The sequence below is a fragment of the Magnolia sinica genome, chromosome 9 (assembly GCF_029962835.1).
Source record: "Magnolia sinica isolate HGM2019 chromosome 9, MsV1, whole genome shotgun sequence".
In the NCBI taxonomy this organism is placed as follows: domain Eukaryota; kingdom Viridiplantae; phylum Streptophyta; class Magnoliopsida; order Magnoliales; family Magnoliaceae; genus Magnolia; species Magnolia sinica.
In genome coordinates this window covers 33,793,434-33,813,780 of record NC_080581.1, presented here as the reverse complement: position 1 = coordinate 33,813,780, position 20,347 = coordinate 33,793,434, and positions in this window count along the sequence as shown.

Sequence of the window (20,347 nt, the reverse complement as noted above, 5' to 3'; positions counted from 1 at the left end):
GTCATCGTAGAAGGCCGGCTCCAACTCGTGAGCCTCGCCATCATCTAAAACTACAACAAAGTCTAGTTGGTGTTTTAAAACACCATCCTAGAGTGGGAGTGAGTGATCAACTTAGTGGAACTATAAGGCAAAAGTTAACATATTATCAAGTCAGTCAAGCAGTAATGATAAAGCAATACAACAAGCATTCCCAAGTACTCTGGTTAATGCGAGGATGATATGTATTAATGATACATGCCCTCACCTACAGTCCCTCTACGACATCAACTCATGGTCACGCATGTTAAACTCTCACTGTGCTCAACACCCATGCCAAAGGCACATGCAATGCGGTGCATGGTCATGTTAGCCTAGTTCTTACTTAGACTTATTCATACAGTAGGTTTGGAAAGCTAAGGTAGCTCCCTTTATATCATTACCCCAAACAATAATCCATCTAGGGTTGTTAATGCTAGTTAATCACATACGATAGGCAAGTTATAGGGCAACATCACCCCTGATTTGAAAGTAGTGGATATGAAAGTTTAGGTCATTATGAAGAGGCTCATCACCTCAGCGTAAGCCTTAGTTTAAGCTCGAGGTCACTACGGAAAGGCTCGTCACCTTAGCGTAGGCTGACAACTTGAATATAGTGTCCCATATACTACTATATTCGGCTCATGACTTTGTATTGTTCATTGGTCACTACGAGGAGGCTCGTCACCCCAGCATAGGCTGACAGCTCGACCACAATGTCCCATACACCACCATGCCTGGCTCATGAGTCTTAGTGGATCGTCGTACCAAGGTTAAATAGGCTTTGCATTGGTAAGTGCTTCCTTAGATTCAAGCAGTAGTGTCCATCCATGGTAAACACATATTAGGCCAATCGGGTTACTTGACAGGCTCGATTAGTACGAGCGCATGCTAACTTAATCGACATGGAGCGCATACGCACTCCCTGTGGCCTAACCACTATCGATAATCACCGTACGACTCGGATTCATCGAACGTGTCGGTGGTCGCGAAACTAATTTGGCCACTTGATCGGAAACCGTTACCGATTGCCTGGACTATGCGATAGTCCCAATCATACTCAGTTGCAATAGGCATTCATATGTGACAGTCAAACAACATTTAACGACCAAATCACATATAAATCTCATTCGAGCATTTTAACAAACATATAGTGCACATGTTATCATACATATGCATTTCATACATGAATCACGTAGTCGAATGTAAATTACATGAAGGAATCTATTCATATAGCTAAGGTAGTTGAGAATCTCATCTCAAAACCTTTAATAAATGCATTTCATCAAACAATCACCCATTTAGACATTTTATCAAACACTTAGACTACACATTTCAAACATACATGTAATGAATTAGTTATAACACATATTATGGCAAATTCTTTCATAAAGGAGTTGTCACGCATACAACGATCATGTATTCTCAATTAATAATCATGGCAAGCATAAATCAAAATTCCATATTCATTCGAACATTTCAACAAACACATGGAATGCATAGTTAATAAGCATAGTTCATACACATGTAATATATGGAAAGCATCATATCTAAGGGTATATGGTGGCAATCAAGTCAGTAATAAACCATTACTGACATTTAAAGCTTTGAAAACCATAACCTAAATGTTTATAGTCTGCACCTTTTTCCGGTAAACTCGTATCGAACTCAGTTCGAACACTACACCTTTGTCTATGGCACAACGGCTGCCTAAATCAATGAAATAAGTTAGCTATTTCACCAACTCCTCTATTTGAATCCCTAAAACAGATTAGGGTTATGATTTCTTATCCAAAAATGAATTCGGATTCGTCGATGTAGCGACATGGGAGAGGTGATTCAGCACGTGGAGTGGCGAGAATGAATCCTGGCGACAAACCACAACTCTCTCTCACTTCTCCTTAGTTTTTCATTCTCTTTTCTCTCTTCTCTCTCCTAGGGTTAGGAAATTCATACGAAATGAGAGAGGGGTGGGTTAAGACCCTTATATAGGCCTAGAACTGATGTCAATGGCCCCAGGTGTCACACCCCAAACTCAAAAAATGAGCTCACAAAATTCCCGATCGCCGAATCTGGTGCCAACAGCCTCCGTAGTACCCCATTCTCGGTTCCCATCGCCCATACGCCAGATTCCGATCCTGAGATCCTACAAGGAGGATTTTTAATATGAATTTTTTTTTGTAATGGAGCATAACCACAAGCATTACCAAGTCATAAAACAACATCACCACATATCCACTATTTTAAAAACTTGAAATACAATGCGAAAAGGGAAAATACAGGGTGATTAAAAGCTCCAAAATAGTTTGATACGCGCTCCTGCCTCAGTGTTGCTGCTGTCCAACGACACCTGCACGCAACGGTCGTGCATAAGCTAAAAAATCTTAGAGGGTGGTGTAAGTGTGTGCGCAAGGCGAGTGCCAAGTATACAATATCAGAGTAATGTCGAAATATGCGGTAAGTCCATGAATGTTATCAGTGGTACCAAAACTATGTGATGCTGCAAGGCATGAATGCTTCGGCCATACCAAAGCCATGCGATGCGAGGCCTATGTAGCCAAATGTCATATGTGAGACGCAAAGAAAGTGTGTCAGTACTCATCAAGTATAGATATCAATACAGTTTCTCTCTGGATATCACCAGGGTCTAATACACCTCACACTGACTGCTTCCTCCCTAGCTACACAGTCAAGCAAGTGGAAGAGACCACACTATCTGCCTGATAAGTAGTCTGCCAATACCTACCCGGCTTGTCGATAGCGGACTCATTTGCGAGCTAGTCAAAGTCAGCCTAGCTTATAGCCCCCTTACTCGGGCGGATAAGGCCACACCCTCTTCCAACCGACCACGACACAGTGGGAGACGCAGCCTACTGGTATTCGGCACTCAGGCGCTCGTATATCCACTCGGTATAGATGTTGGAGCATTTCCTGATACCAAAAAGGTTCTAAGATTTTTACCCAAGGACATCCTAAGTGCCCACAATGTTAGAGCCAATATTTTCGGTATCCCATATGACCATCCACGATGTGCCTGTGGAGGCCACGGCCCTGATGTCGCTAGGGCGTGTAGTGAATCATGACACACAATACAAAATACATGAGTCACACCATCAGTCATGCAGCAATCTCGCATACCACGTGCTCATATGGGGCATTCCATCTCATAAGGAGTCCTGTAAATGTCTCAGCCCAACAGCTTATGCTATGATCAAACATTCCTCATATCAAGCATACATTGATGCGTATGGGCATGAATCATGGAGATATACTAAGCATGTTACAAAGTGGTGAACCATCAACAAGTATGGGCCTACCAATGGGCCCTAGGGAGAGTTATAATACGGACATTTAAACAACATTATTGTTACAACGTGGACGTCAAACCAACATTGCTCCCAAGGCATGACCCACCATAAAATATCATCACACAAACCATAGGGAATCATGCATTGCAATGGACCTATATACATCTTATTGGGCCTCGACCCATAGGCCTTAGATACATCAAATGGTTTGCCTCATATGGGCCTTATATAAATCAAGTGGGCCGGATCAATGGGCCTTGTGCACATTGCAATGGGCCATAACCCATGGGCCTTGAATACAGCACAATGGGCCTCATAACATGGCCTTACATTCATATCAAGGTGGGCCTCAACAATAGCCACAAATACATCAATATAGGCCTCATCACATGGGCCTTATACATATAAAGGTGGGCCTTAACAACGGCCACAAATATATCGATATGGGCCCCATCACATAGGCCTTATAAATATCAAAGTGGGCCTCAACAACAGGCCACAAATGCATTAAGGTGGGACTCATCCACATACCAAGGTAGGCCTCGATGGATGGCCACAAATAAATCAAAATGGGCCTCATTCATATACCAAGGTGGGCCTCAATGGACGGCCACAAATACATTAACAAGTATAGATAGACGTATACAGATATATATATATAAATGAATCATATCCAAGGATCAATTGGACCGCACTCCAAATAGTGGTGGGGATACACTTGAACCATGGATCTGATTCCTTCATTAGCCCCTGCCATAAGCCATAAAATGGGTTCTCAAAATGGATGGAAGGAATGGATGTAATGTGTGCATCATGGTGGGTCCCACTGACCGTCCAGCAGTGGACAGTGTGGATACATACATAGGCCAAGGTGGGCTTCCACCGTCCACAGCTGTGGATGGTGCACATAGAACACATACATCAGTGTAGGCTCCACCGTCCTCCTGGACGGTGGGAATAAAACACATATATCATTGTGGGTCCCACAGGGGGCCCACCATAATGTTTGCTTTCCATCCAACCATTGATAAGGTCGCACGGACCTGGGTGGAAAGGAAAAACAAATTTCATATGGATTTAAAACTTTAGTGGACCCAAAAACGGGTTTCAATGGCAGGCTTTAAATCACCATTGTTTCGTATGATGTGGGCCACCTGAGTCTTGGATGTGGTTGAAATTTGGAGGGGGCCCACTTCAGGAAGGGGCCCACCAAATGAATGGGTTGGATGACAAATATACATCATGGTGGGGCCCATGGCTGGGACCGTGGGTGCCTGCCTAGCCGTCCACCCGCCTCCACGCGGTAGGCGCTGCCTGCGCGCCTCTAGCACCAGCAGTGCCTACTGCATTGATATTTCTTTTTTTTAAAGAGTTTTTCTATGATTTTTCGTGTATGGGCCCCACATCAGCTGAATCCAGCCCGTCCAATGCACTTTATGGCTCAAGACCGTCAAAATGAGTCCAATAACCGATGTTTTTCAACGCATAAAAAAATGTCAAGGTGACTTTCAACAGTAGAAACCACTATTTTACATGATATGGCCTGCCCAAAGGTCGGATGGACTTCATTTTTCGGCTCAACACCTAAAATGAGTTGGTAAATAGGATGGATGGCATGGATTGAACTCATACATCAATGTGGAGCCTACACAAGTGGCCCACCCCAAATGTGTCTTAAACCAAGCTCATATTTGTGTTTTTCCATTCAACATCCAGCGTCCCTGGACGCTGGACAGTCTGGACATAATACATACATTGAGGTGGGCCCCACCTATGGATGTGGGACACCAAAGAAAGGGTTGGAGGGCATGGGAAATACATACATCAAAGTGGGGTCCATCCGAGTGGGCCACGTGAACACATCATCATACACATAAAAATATATGGAAAAGAGAGAAAAAGAGGGAGAGAGAGAGAGAGGGTGGGACACGTGTGATGGAGGGCTCCGCCATTATGAGCCCTCCCTTGCATTCAATCATACATCAAGTGGGTCCCAATACATGTGGGCCCACCAAATCAAGGATTCAACGGTGGAGATCCTTTCTCCACCAAATGTAAGGTCTAGATGACCCTATCCATTCATGGAAAATAAGCATCATGATGGGGTCCATGGAGAATAGCCCCATCATGGAATGATCATGAGGATCAAAGTGGTCCATCGGCCACATCAAGGGTCCAAAGTGAGATCCACACCATCAATCGGTAGGCCTTACTTAGCCCATTATCAAAATATGAAAATCTATCCTAATATGCACCCACCGTCGATCTTCTTGGTCTGTTGGAAAGCCGATCTCTTTATGCTTCACTTTGATGGAGGGAGATGAGAAGTGGATGGCTTGGATGTAGAATTTTTGGGATAGGAAGTGGGCCACCAATATCACTTTTCTCTCTTGGAGGAGCTTGGACGTGAGCCTCTTCTCTTGCTTAGGAAAAGTGATGAGAAATGAGAGAAAGAGAGAGAGGGTTGTAAGGAGAGAGAGTAGCTTAGGTAGGCCATGATTACTTGTAAGGGAGGGTGGCTAGCAATAAATGTTTGTAAGAAGGCTAGGAGGTAGGGTGGCTATAGCTAGGGTAGGGTGGCTATAGCTAAGGTAGGGTGGCTATTGCTAGGGTAGGGTCGCTATAGCTAGGGTAGGGTGGCTATAGCTAGGGTGATGTCATCCATCACCCTCATGATTACCTAGAGATTGTGCCACATAGGATGGGTGGGTCCCACAATATGTGGTCCATGGCCATTATAATGCATGGTCCACATCTTATGATCTAAGCATCGAGTTGGCGCACGAGACGCCGCGTTGGAACTGCCGCGACGGTGCGGTCGCAATGGTACATGGCTCGGATTAAGCTGACTCAAATCTACAGGATATGACTTAGGATTGTGCGCAAACGTCAATTATAGGTCACAGGTTGTCGAAATTCAACGGGAAGGATCGCGGCAGTCGACGGAACAGTACGAACTAGGATACGGATCTTACAGCTCTCCTCACCTAATAAAAATTCCGTCCTCGAAATTTGCACTACCATTGTAGCTAACTGTAACTCATAAGGAAATAGAAAACATTACATCATATATAATCAAAACAGGATACAACATATAATCAAACATCGAAAAGATAGGGATAGCGCTCGCGAATCTCCGCCTCGCGCTCCCAAGATGCCTTACCCACACTATGATTGCCCCACTACACCTTTACCAAGGGAATGACCTTGGTCCACAGGACCTGCTCCTTTCGATCGAGGATACGAACTGGCTGGTCAATGTAAGAAGCGTCCTCAAAAACCTCCAACGGCTACCAATCAATAACGGGAACGATGTCTGACCCACACTTCCTCAACATAGAGTCATGAAAAACGTTGTGGACGCCAGACAAATCAGATGGCAAGGCAAGACGATAGGCCACAACGCCAACACGCCCGGTGATCTTGAAGGGTCCTATAAATCTCGGGGCAAGCTTACCCTTCGCTCCAAAATGAACCACACCCTTCATGGGTGAGACCTTGAGATACACATGGTCCCCAACGGTAAACTCCAAGGGACGACGTCGACGGTCAGTAAAACTCTTCTGCTGGCTCTGAGCTGTGCGCATCCTCTACCTGATGATGTCGATAGTGTCTGACGTCTGTAGCACAAGCTCAGGACCTAGGAGACGCAGCTCTCCAACCTTGGTCCAACAACTCGGAGATCTACTCGATCTGCCGTATAATGCCTCAAAAGGAGCCATGCCAATAGTCGCCTGATAGCTATTGTTGTAGCGAACTCAGCCAATCGCAGGTGCTCGTCCCAACTATCTGAGAAATCAATCGCACAAGCCCGAAGCATATCCTCAAGGATCTGGTTGACTCTCTTAGTTTGGCCATCGGTCTGCGGATGATATGCGGTGCTGAGCTGCAAATCAGTGTCCATCGCTCTGTGAAAGCTCCTCTAAAACTGAGATGTGAACCTCAGGTCTCGATTTGAAGCGATCGAGACAGGAACGCCGTGTAGTCTCACGATCTCATCAACAAATATTTTGGCGAGCCGGTCCATATGCCAAGTCTCACGAATCGTAAGAAAATGTACCAATTTCGTCAGATGGTCCATGACAACCCAGATGGCATCATAACCGCGCTGTGTCCTCGGTAAACCCATGATAAAATCGGTAGATATGTGCTCCCACTTCTACATCGGGACGTTCAACGGCTGCAATAGACCAGGGGGTCTCTGATGATCGGCCTTAACACGCTAGCACGTGTCACACTCGGCCACAAAACTGGCTATCTGGCGCTTCATCCCTGACCAAAAATATTGATGCCTCATATCGCGATGTATCTTCGTCGAGCCAGGGTGGATAGAGAACCGCGACCGATGTGCCTTGGTCATAAGATCTCTACGCAACTCAGGTATATCCATAACACATAATCAGCCTCTGAAGTAAAGTCCACCATCAGAACAAATCTGCCAATCTGTCTGACTCTCAGATACTGCCTATGCTCAGTAATCTTGTAACGACTTGTCTGTCTGCTGAGCCTTAATCACCCTTGCGACAAGAGCGGGTTGAATCGACAGGCTCGATAACTGGACAATAGAAGACTACAGACCAAACTAAAAGTCGTACTTTGCTATATCCTCGAGCATCCTCCACTCATGAATCATCATGTGTGCCATCAGGCCTCGTGGCTGACAGCTGAGGGCATCTGCCACCACGTTCACCTTACCCTGGTAGTACTGGAGATCAAAATCATAGTCTTTCAGGAGCTCCATCCAACGCCTCTGCCTCATGTTCAGCTCGGACTGAGAGAACAAATACTTCAAGCTCTTGTGGTCGGAGAAGAGCTCGAACCTCACCCCATAAAGATAGTGCCTCCACAACTTCAGTGCGAAGACCACTGCCGCCAGCTCTAATCATGCGCGGGGTAGTTCATCTCATGGACCTTGAGCTGATGAGACGTATAAGCCACCGGCTTCCCATGCTACATCAGGACAGCACCCAAGCTGACTCACGAGGCATCGGTAAATACAACAATCCATCACTCCTAGAAGGAAAAGTGCGGACAGGAGCAGACGTGAGGCGGTCCTTTAGCTCCATAAATGTCTGCTCACAAGCGTCACTCCACACGAACTCGGCACCCTTCCAGGTCAACCTGGTCAACGGGGCTACAATACGAGAGTATCCCTCAATAAAACGTCAGTAGTAACCCGCCAAACCAAGGAAACTGCAGATCTCAGATGCATTCGTGGGCTGGCCCCACTGACACACGGCATCAATCTTCGAGGGGTCTATAGCGACTACCTGCCTAGTCACCACATGACCGAGGAACTTCACCTCCTCCTGCCAGAACTCACACTTCTCCAGCTTCGCGTAAAGCTGGTGTGCACGGAGGGTCTGCAAGTAATCTCCAGATGCCGCTCATGCTCCTCATGAGTCCTTGAATATATCAGAATATCGTCAATGAACACCACAACAAACTGATCGAGATACGGATGGAAGACCTCGTTCATCAACTTCATGAATACTACGGGCGCATTAGTCAGTCCGAAGGACATGACCAGGAACTCAAAATGACCGTAGTGAGTCCTGAAGGCTGTCTTTGGGATATCCTCATCTCGAACCTGAACCTGATGATAACTGGACCACAAGTCTATCTTCAAAAAGAACTGTGCCTCCTGCAGCTGATCAAACAAATCATCAATCCTCAAAAACGGGTACTTGTTCTTGATTGTGACCTTGTTGAGTTTGCGGTAATCTACGCAAAGCCTCAACGAGCCATCCTTCTTCTTTACGAAGAGTACCGACGCTCCCCATGGTGAATTGCTCGGACGGATAAATCCTAACTCACGCAACTTGTCTAGCTACTTCTACAGTTCCCGTAACTCCAACGGTGCCATATGATACAGGGCCTTCGAAATAGGTGCAGTATCGGGCATGAGATCAATCTGAAACTCAGTGTGCCGACGAGGTAGTAACCCCAGAATCTCCTGAAACACATTGGGAAAACCATAAGTAACCGACAGTTGTTCAATACTCAAAGCAGCTGGTTCCTCAACGGCACACGATAACAGGCAAGAAAGCTTCTCTCCTCTGGGCTCGACAACAAACTGAAACTCTGGCATGCCGGGTATAAAGAACGTGACTGTCCTCGCGGAATAATCCAATATAGCATGGTACTCGGCGAGCCAGTCCATGCCAAGGATAACATCAAACTCGTACATCGGCAATACGAACAAGTCGGCAGGCAAAAAGATATCCTCAATTAGAACAGGGCAAGATGCACAAAATTGGCCCAACGCTGCAGTCTTCCCTAAGGGCGTCGATACTGATAAGCCCTCTCGGGCAGACTCCATCGGCAAACCAGTCGATCGGCAGAAATCATCAGCCACAAAAGAATGCGATGCACCAGAGTCAAACAATACACGTGCAATGCATGCAGAAACAGGGAGAGTACCCTCGATGACCCCTCCTGATGACTGAGGGTCTTACTGGGTGGCATAAAATCTGCCCTAGGCTTGCTGGGGAGGTGCAGGTCCCCTCTGAGGTCTCTGTTGATGCTGCTGCCGCTATGACGGCCTGATCTGCTACTTCTGCTGCTGTGGGGGAGGCCCCGGAGGCTGGTGTTATGGTCGCTGCTGTTGCTGTGGTGGCTGTCGTAGAGGTGGATGCAGTGTCCTTGGCTGCTACCATGGATGGGGACACTCGTGCACACGATGTCCTGTCCTACCGCACCCAAAGCAAGTACCGGTAAATGGTCCTGAAGGTGGTGCTGTGGGTACTGTTGGTGCTTGGAACGCCGGGCGGGTCGTGCGTCGCTACTGTGAATGATGCTGCTGCTGCTGGGAACTACCAGAGGGTGCCTTCCTTTTCTGATCTCCTCTCTGGTCATGGGCTCTCTGCAAACTGGCCCAATCTGACTCATAAATCTGTGCCCTCTCCATGATCTGCTCAAATGTTGGAAGCAGGTGTCCGATTACACGACTCCTGAGGGCAAGACGCAAATCAATCTCAAAACGGCAGGCCTTCCGCCCCTCATCATCAACAAGATACATCGCGAACCTCGACAGCGCGATGAAACGTGCCTCGTACTGGGACACCGTCATGTCTCCTTGGACCAAGGTCTCAAACTCTAGTGCACGCTGCTGTCGCACATGCTCGGGAAAGAACTTCTGGTCAAACCGGTCTACAAAGTCCTCCTAGGTCCACACGAAATCGGCCACTACCGATCGGGCTATAGATGCCCACCAATGCTGAGCCTCACCCTGTAGAAGGAATACAGCTAATGGAACTCGCTGCTAGGTAGTACATCTCATGGTGTCGAATATCTTCTCCACCTCGAAGCACCATATCTCTGCCGCAGTAGGGTCAGGCTTGCCCCAAAAACGTGGAGGATCGTGCTGTCGGAAGTCTTTAAGAAGGGCGCTCACACGCTCCTGCTCAGCCTCGGCTGGTGTAACAGTGGGACGCCTGCTCTGCCCCTGAAGAATAGTTGTCATCGCCTGAAGCATCTGTTGCACCTGGGTGGCACTCATAGGTACTGTCAGATCCGCACCAGTCTCAAGTAAAGGAGTAGCATCCTCGGGCTGGAAAGCAAGAATATCTGGTGATGGACTGGGAGTAGCAGGCGATAGAGCGGCAGTCGCAGGTGGTGGAGTGGGATTCGCTCGGGTCGACCTTCTAGCCATCACGTCTTACAGGAAGGAACAAGGGCTTATCAGCCTTAAGAATTCTCGAAGGCATAAATGTTAAGGGTCTAAATCGCTAAGTTATTCGGGCTCGAAACCTATTCATTCTAAGTTCATAGAAGATATGTGATGTGATCCTTAGGTATTCCCAAGTTAAGCTCTAATACCAACTTCTGTCATGCCCCAAACTCAGAAAACGGGCTCACAAAATTTTTAATCGCCGAATCTGATGCCGACAGCCTCCGTAGTACCCCATTCTCGGTTCCTAGCGCCATACACCAGATTCCGATCCTGAGATCCTACAAGGAGGATTTTCAGTATGAATTTTTTTTTGCAATAGAGCATAACCACAAGCATAACCAAGTCACAAAACAACATCACCACATATCCATTATGTCAAAAACTTGAAGTACAATACGAAAAGGGAAAATACAGGGTGATCAAAAGCTCCAAAATAGTCTGGTATGCACTCCTGCCTCAGCGCTACTGCCGTCCAACGACACCTGCACGCAACGGTCGTGCATAAGCTTACAAAAGCTTAGAGGGTGGTGTAAGTGTGTGTGCAAGGTGAGTGCCAAGTATACAATATCAGAGTAAAGCTGAAATATGCGGTAAGTCCATGAATGCTATCAGCGGTACCAAAACTATGTGATGCAAGGCATGAATGCTATCAGCCATACCAAAGCCATGTGATGCGAGGCCTATGTAGCTAAGTGTCATAAGCGAGATGCAAAGCAAGCGTGCCAGTACTCATTAAGTACACATATCAGTACAGCTCTTCTCTGGATATCACTGGGGTCTAATACACCTCACACTACTGCCTCCTCCCTAGCTGCACAGTCAAGTAAGTGGAAGAGACCACACTATCCGCCTAACTAGTAGTCTACCAATACCTACCCGGCTCGTCGATAGCGGACTCATTTACGAGCTGGTCAAACTCAACCTAGCTTATAGCCCCCTCACTCGGGCGGATAAGGCCACACCCCCTTTCAACCGACCACGACACAGTGGGAGATGCGACCTACTGGTATTCGGCACTTAGGCGCTCATGTATCCACTCAGTCTAAACGTTGGAGTATCTCCTGCTATCAAAAAGGTTCTGAGATTTTCACCCAAGGACATCCTAAGTGCCCATAATGCTAGAGCCAATATTTTCGGTATCCCATACGACCATCCACGATGTGCCTGTGGAGGCCACAACCATGATGTCGTTAGGGCGTGTAGTGAATCACGACACACAATACGAAATGCATGAGTCACACCGTCAGTCATGTAGCAATCTCGCGCGTACCACGCGCTCATGTGGGGCACTCCATCTCATAAGGAGTCGCGTAAATGTCTCAGCCGAACGGCTTATACTATGATCAAACATTCCTCATATCAAGCATACATATGATGCGTATGGGCATGAATCATGGAGATATACTAAGCATGTTACAAAGTGGTGAACCATCAACAAGTATGGGCCTACCAATGGGCCCTAAAGAGAGTTATAATGCGGACATTTAACCAACATTGTTCTTACAACATGGACGTCAAACCAACATTTCTCCCAAGGCATGGCCTGCCAGAAAATATCATTATACAAACCATAGGGAATCACACATTGCAATGGACCTATATACATCTTATTAGGCCTTGACCCATAGGCCTTAGATACATCAAATGGGCCGCCTCATATGGGCCTTATATAAATCAAGTGGGCCGCATCAATGGGCCTTGTGCACATTGCAATGGGCCATAACCCATGGGCCTTGAATACAGCACAATGGGCCTCACAACATGGCCTTACATTCATATCAAGGTGGGCCTCAACAACAGCCACAACTACATCAATATGGGCCCCATCACATGGGCCTTATACATATAAAGGTGGGCCTCAACAACGGCCACAAATATATCAATATGGTCCCCATCACATGGGCCTTATAAATATCAAGGTGGGCGTCAACAACAGGCCACAAATACATCAAGGTGGGACTCATCCACATACTAAGGTGGGCCTCGATGGATGACCACAAATAAATCAAAATGGGCCTCATTCATATAACAAGGTGGGCCTCAATGGACGGCCACAAATACATGAACATGTATAAATATACATATACATATATATATATATATATATAAATGAATCATATCCAAGGATCAACTGGACCGCACTCCAAATAGTGGTGGGGATCCACTTGAACCATGGATCTGACTCCTTCATTAGCCCCTGCCATAAGCCATAAAATGGGTTCTCAAAATGGATGGAAGGAATGGATGCAATGCATGCATCATGGTGGGTCCCACTGACCATCCAGCAGTGGCCAGTGTGGATACATACATAGGCCAAGGTGGGCTTCCACCGTCCACAGCTGTGGACGGTGCACATAGAACACATACATCAGTGTAGGCTCCACAATCCACCTGGACGGTGGGAATAAAACACATATATCATTGTGGGTCCCACGGGGGCCCACCATAATGTTTGCTTTCCATCCAACCATTGATAAGGTCGCACGGACCTGGCTGGAAAGGAAAAACAAATTTCAAATTGATTCAAAACTTCAGTGGACCCAAAAATGGGTTTCAATGGCAAGCTTTGAATCACCACTATTTCGTATGATGTGGGCCACCTGAGTCTTGGATGTGGCTGAAATTTGGAGGGGGCCCACTTCAGGAAGGAGCCCACCTAATGAACAGGTTGGATGACAAATATACATCATGGTGGGGCCCACGGCTGGGACCGTGTATCCCTGCCTTGCCGTCCGCCGCCTCCACGCGACAGGCGGGGCCTGCGCGCCTCTGGCAGTATCAGTGCCTGCTGCATTGATATTTCTTTTTTTTAAAAGAGTTTTTCTATGATTTTTCATGTATGGGCCCCGCATCGGCTGAATCCAGCCTGTCCATTGCACTTTATAGCTCAAGACCATAAAAAAGAGTCCAATAACCGATGTTTTTTGGCACATAAAAAATGTCAGGGTGACTTTCAACAGTAGAAACCACTATTTTACATGCTATGGCCCGCCTAAAGATCGGATGGATTTCATTTTTTGGCTCAATGCCTAAAATGAGTTGGTAAATAGGATAGATGGCATGGATTGAACTCATACATCAATGTGGAGCCTACACAAGTGGCCCACCCCAAATGTGTCTTAAACTAAGCTCGTATTTGTGTTTTTCCATTCAACGTCCAGTGTCCCTGGATGCTGGACAGTCTGGACATAATACATACATTGAGGTGGGCCCCACCTATGGATGTGGGCCACCAAAGAAGGGGTTGGAGGGCATGGGAAATACATACATCAAAGTGGGGTCCATCCGAGTGGGCCACGCGAACACATCATCATACACACAAAAATGTATGGAAAAGAGAGGGAAAGAGGGAGAGAGAGAGAGAGAGGGTGGGACACGTGTGATGGAGGGCTTCGCCACTTTGAGCCCTCCCTTACATTCAATCATACATCAAGTGGGTCCCAATACATGTGTGCCCACCAAATCAAGGATTCAACGGTGGAGATCCTTTCTCCACCAAATGTAAGGTCTAGATGACCATATCCATAAATGAAAAATAAACATCATGATGGGGTCCATGGAGAATGGCCCCATCATGGAATGATTATGAGGATCAAAGTGGTCCATCGGCCACATCAAGGGTCCAAAGTGAGATCCACACCATCAATCGGTAGGCCTCACTTGGCCCATCATCAAAACATGAAAATCTATCCTAATAAGCACCCACCGTCGATCTTCTTGGTCCATTGGAAAGCCGATCTCCTTGTGCTTCACTTTGATGGAGGGAGATGAGAAGTGGATGACTTGGATGAAGGATTTTTGTGATGGGAAGTGGGCCACCAATATCACTTTTCTCTCTTGGAGGAGCTGGGACGTGAGCCTCTTCTCTTGCTTGGGAAAAGTGATGAGAAATGAGAGAGAGAGAGGGTTGTAAGGAGAGAGAGTAGCTTAGGTAGGCCATGATTACTTGTAAGGGAGGGTGGCTAGCAACAAATGTTTGTAAGAAAGCTAGGGAGTAGGGTGGTAGGGTGGCTATAGCTAGGGTAGGGTGGCTATAGCTAGGGCGATGTCATCCATCACCCTCATGATTACCTAAAGATTGGGGCCACATGGGATGGGTGGGTCCCGCAATATGCGGTCCATGGCCATTATAATGTATGGTCCACATCTTATGATCCAAGCGTCGGGTTGGCGCACGAGATGTGGCGTTGGAACCGCGGTGACGGTGCGGTCGCAATGGTACATGGCTCGGATTAAGATGACTCAAATCTACAGGATATGGCTTAGGATCACGCGCAAACGTCGATTATAGGTCACAAGTTACCGGAATTAGACGGAAAGGATCGCGGCAGTCGATGGAACAGTACGGACTAGGATACGGGTCTTACACCAGAGCCATGATATACTTAGGTTATAGCTAAAAGTCGACCGTTTCATTCCAACAAAACTCATCGGGAGTTCCATACCTCGTATACAGTTTGAGGAAAGTTCCCAAATAATGGACTATATCAGATTAAGATTTTGATCTGATCGGATTTACGGATCGACCACGAAGGACCAGTTTCAGTTCAACGGCTATCATCACTCGATTAGAGCCACAAGTACACTGACATGTGCAGAAAAATTTTCCTAATCTAAGGTGTAGTTGGGTTAGAATCGGATGATCTGAAACTTTAAATTTGGCCCACAAGCGAAATGCTCAATTCACTTAAGTTTGAGTATATTTTCTAAAGATATTCACGTTTCTCACACACTTCACTCCGGGCTCAAGTTATGCATTTATGGATACCATTTAGACTTAATTTTTGATATGGTTGTCAAGCCCAGTAAGGCGGTCATAACCGTATAGTTTCACGGTAATCAGACTTTTGACGCGCGGTCCAGGTCCAATACGGAGTTTCAATGTGCTCCCGAGAGCAACTAGGTTTTGAGATTGATCCTAGGTTTTTAGGTAACGTAGAGTTAGCAATTCTATTAGTTTTGGGTCTTACAATTCTTATAGAAAGTGGTTCAAGCTAATCTACTAATTAATTTAGTTTAATACTTAATTCATTTCCCGCCTATTTTCCAAAGAATTCGGTCCTTAGCGATCTCTACCTGAGGTGGTACTCGGGTCGTTGTACGGATTTTTTCAAGACGTTATAGCTGCACACACTTTTCTAGGCATACATTCATGTAGATTGTTTGCGCATACTGATACCTCTCGTGGTGGTGGAGTACGTAACCCTTATATTTCTTTTATGAATCTCTTGAATTATTTTTAATCTTAAAGGATAACCATCACTATGAGTAGGGCATTGACCCTCTCTAACCGTACAGATGATGCAGATGACGTACAGATTGAAGACCTAAAGAACCATCTCCCTATGAAGATCATACTGAAACAATAAGAAGATAATTTTATAATTTAGTTTTATATTTCCGCTGCAAACTTGATAAATGTAATAAGCTCTCATTGAGAGGGCATTTGATTATTCTTTTACTCTGATGAAATAATCAATACAGTTGATTTTATTCTCTTGAATGTTACCTTCATGAATGTATCTGGATGTGATCCAAATGAAAAAAATAAGGTATAATTTTAAAGCATCCAAATTATACATTATTAACATAGTTTTCTCGGGCACGAGTACAAACTCTGGTCATGAAAATTTGAGATGTTACATACATAGACCTAGATGAAGAGAAAACATAAATATCAGCTCCATCCAAAACTTTTGTGGCCCCTAAGAAGTTTTCAATAGTAAAAGTTTAATCCCCATTGTGTATTCCACTTGAGCCTTGGATCTACCTTAGTTTTGGGCTTCTATCCTAAAATGATAAGAAAAAATGAATGGATGGTGTGGATAAGAGCCATACATCATGGTGGTCAGTCAAAGCTGATGCCCATTCCCAGTTGGAGACGGGTAGGGTAGGACACAATTCTCATCCCTCGCCATTGACAGGTAAACCCGCATTGGATACTCTTCGTCCCTACTTGAACCGAGTTACATCTTTTCTTAATGTGATGGAGTTTGATTAGCTAGCGTACCCTATTAGAAATGGATAAAACAAAGCATGTTTGAAGATCTCTCAAATCCAACCACATAGTGGCAATCGAAACTCAATTCAAGCAGCTACCACGTGTCCGGTATTATCCTGCCTGAGCAGAGCTCCTTTCACCTCAGACATAGTGGGACTCAAATCGACAGTAGACCATAGTTAAAGATGAAATCCATGCAAAGCATATTTGAAAGTCATCGACCAGGCTCATCATTTGACGGCTGCCTGCCCTCAAATCAAGCCGACAAGTAAAAGGTGAATAAAGATCTGTCCATACTACTCATTCAAGTGTGGATGGAGTATAACCCAAAAAATGACACTCACAATAATATATATTAAACATTTGTTATTTCATTATTGTTTTTCTAACTATTTATTTGAAGGCCATCAACTAAACGATTAATCTATGCTACATCTACATGGGAACACAATTTGAACGGTCTGAATAGCTCTACATCGATGTCCGGATAAGTCATTGCCATTACTTAAATGTCAAAACTAACATTAGACTTTAGACCTGAAAACCATTATGGCTAATGTTAGTTATATCCGATGAGCACATAACTAATGGCCACTATGGTGGGGTCCACTATATGAAGGAAACATAGGAGATGATACGGTGGAGCCAGAAGATCATAAATGTTATAAAGCCATCTGGATGAATTCTTAAAAATACACCCATATGTTTATTTGTTTGATGTATGGTTGGTATAAAATGGTAAAATATGAAGTCGAACAAACTAATGGAAGAGATTATCTCATGGGAAAGCAGATTGCCTACAACACCCACCACACAGTATACCATGGTGACACGACGTGCCCTAAGCTTATGGGGCCCACTATGATGTATGTGCTTTATCCTAGCCCTCCATCCATTTTTCTAGCTCCTTTTAACACATGAATCAAAAAATAAGGTAGGTCGAAAGCTCAAGTGGACCACACCACAAGAAACACCGCTAATGATGACGGCCATTGTCGAAACCTTTCTAAGGCCACTATTATGTTTATTTTCCATCCAACATGTTCATAATGTTGAACCGACCTAGATGAAAGGAAAGCGCATACATCAGCTTGATCGAAAACTTTTGTGTCCTGAGAAGTTTTCAACTATGGGCATTCAATCCCCATTATTTCCTATGGTTTGGTCCGCTTGACCTTTGGATTGCTTTGTTTTTGGGCTTATGAAATAAATGCTACATCCATAAGGAGCAGGAGACAAATACGAATGTATATACTTATGTGAGGTGATACTTGTTTTCATATTTTTAAGGATTGGTCTCTCCATTGGCGTTGTTTATATACGAAAGGTCATAAGTTAAGAGAGGTATTCATCTTGGTGTATTTTTTGATATAGGAATCCTTATACAAGTAGGAGAGAGGTAAGCCTTGTATTTATGTTTCTCTTGTTTCTAGTGGTATCAAAGCTAAAAGTTTAGAAACCTTTTAGGATGAGATCTATGTTTGTGTTAATTTGTTTTGCGATTGTGTTTCAGATGGCTAGATTGAGTTTACCATATTCGAGGTGTCGAAGTTTGACAAATCTAATTATGCATTATGGAAACTGAAGATGAATGCGGTGTTGGTGAAGGAAGGATATAAAACTGTTATTCAAGGAACTAAATGCCTGTAGAGATGAAAGATGAGGTATTTGAGGAGAAAAATCAATTAGTCATGGTAAACCTTCTTCTTGCTTTAGATAATTCAATTTTGTTCAACGTGTTCGATCAAACCACGACAAAACCTTTGTGGGACAAATTACAAAACCCATATAAAGGAAAATCGATGTCAAATAAGATCTTCCTCCAATAAACAAAAATGTATAATTTGAATATGAAAGAATGTTCCTCCTTACAAGAACACCTTAATGAGTTTAATACCCTGATTAGCATATTGGCAGTAGAGATTGGTGGCGATCGATATAAAGATTAATGATGAAGAAAATGTTGCACTTCTTCTATGTTCAATACCAAATTCATGGGATGGTTTAATTATGAATCTTAATAACAATCTAGATCTCATTATGGAGTCAGCCATGTCGATATTGCTTATTGAAAAGTCTCATAGAAAATACATGGAGAATCTGCTTGTGATGTTATGATGATCAGAGGAAGTTATACTAAGAAGGGTACCGGTGAGTGAGATCAGACGAGATCCAAGTTGAAAGGACATAAAATAGTTAGATATTAAAATTGTAAAAAGAATGGTCACTTGCAAAAAAATTGTATATGTAAGAAAGCAAGAAAAATTACGAACCTGATTCGTATAATCAATCATCAAATTCAAAAGGTTTTTAGGAAAATCTAATAGAAAAAAATATTCATCCAAGGATAAGGAAATGTTGTCTTTAGTGATTCCGCGAGAGAATTCGAGCCAACAATGGATCTTAAATTCAAGTACTTCCTTCTATATGACTCTACACAAAGACTTTTTATAGGTATATCAGTCATGTAATAGAGACGCACTTTACATGGGTTATAATAGCACATTAATTGTGAGGATTAAAGATGTCAGAATTATTATGTTTGATGGTATCACGCATGAAATTTCTAATGTGCGGTACATATAGAACCTATGAAAGAGTCTTCTGTCATTGGAAAGTTTGATGAAGATGGTTATAAATTTTCTAGTGAAAAAGGTCAATCAAAATTTGTAAAAATTACAATGATGGTGGTGAAAGGAGAATTAATGGGTGATTTATATCGCTTAAGTAAAGATGTCATGGTCGGCGATGATGTTATTGTTAATGCCATGACAGATTTCATTACATCTAGCATGGGCAGTTGGGCCACAAGCAAGAAAGGACTGAAGATATTTCTTAATCAAAATTTACTTCCTGAATTAAAGTCCATTAGTTTATATTTTTGTAAGGATTGACTATTTGGAAATCTATAAAGCTTATTTTTCCTCATCTACTACCAAAAGTAAGGACGTTTTAAATATGATTCATTCTAATACTTGGGAGGGTCCAGTTAAATCCTTAGGAGGTTTGAAATACTTTATTTCTTTTATTTACAATTTATCTAGAAAAAGTATGGGTTTACATATGGAAAAAAAATGATGCTTTTACGTAATTTACCAAGTTTAAAATATTGGTTGAAAATCAAAAGGAAAAGAAAATTAAGTGTTTGAAAACTGATAATGGAGTGAAATACACCTCGAAAGAATTTATAGATTTTTGTAATGAGCACAATATTGAGAGGCACTACACAATCTCTAGTACTCCACAACATGACGGAGTTGTAAAATGTATGAACCATACGCTTATGGATCATGCTAGGAGTATGTTGAGTTTAGCTAAGTTTGAACAGTGTTTTTGGGCGAAAGCCCT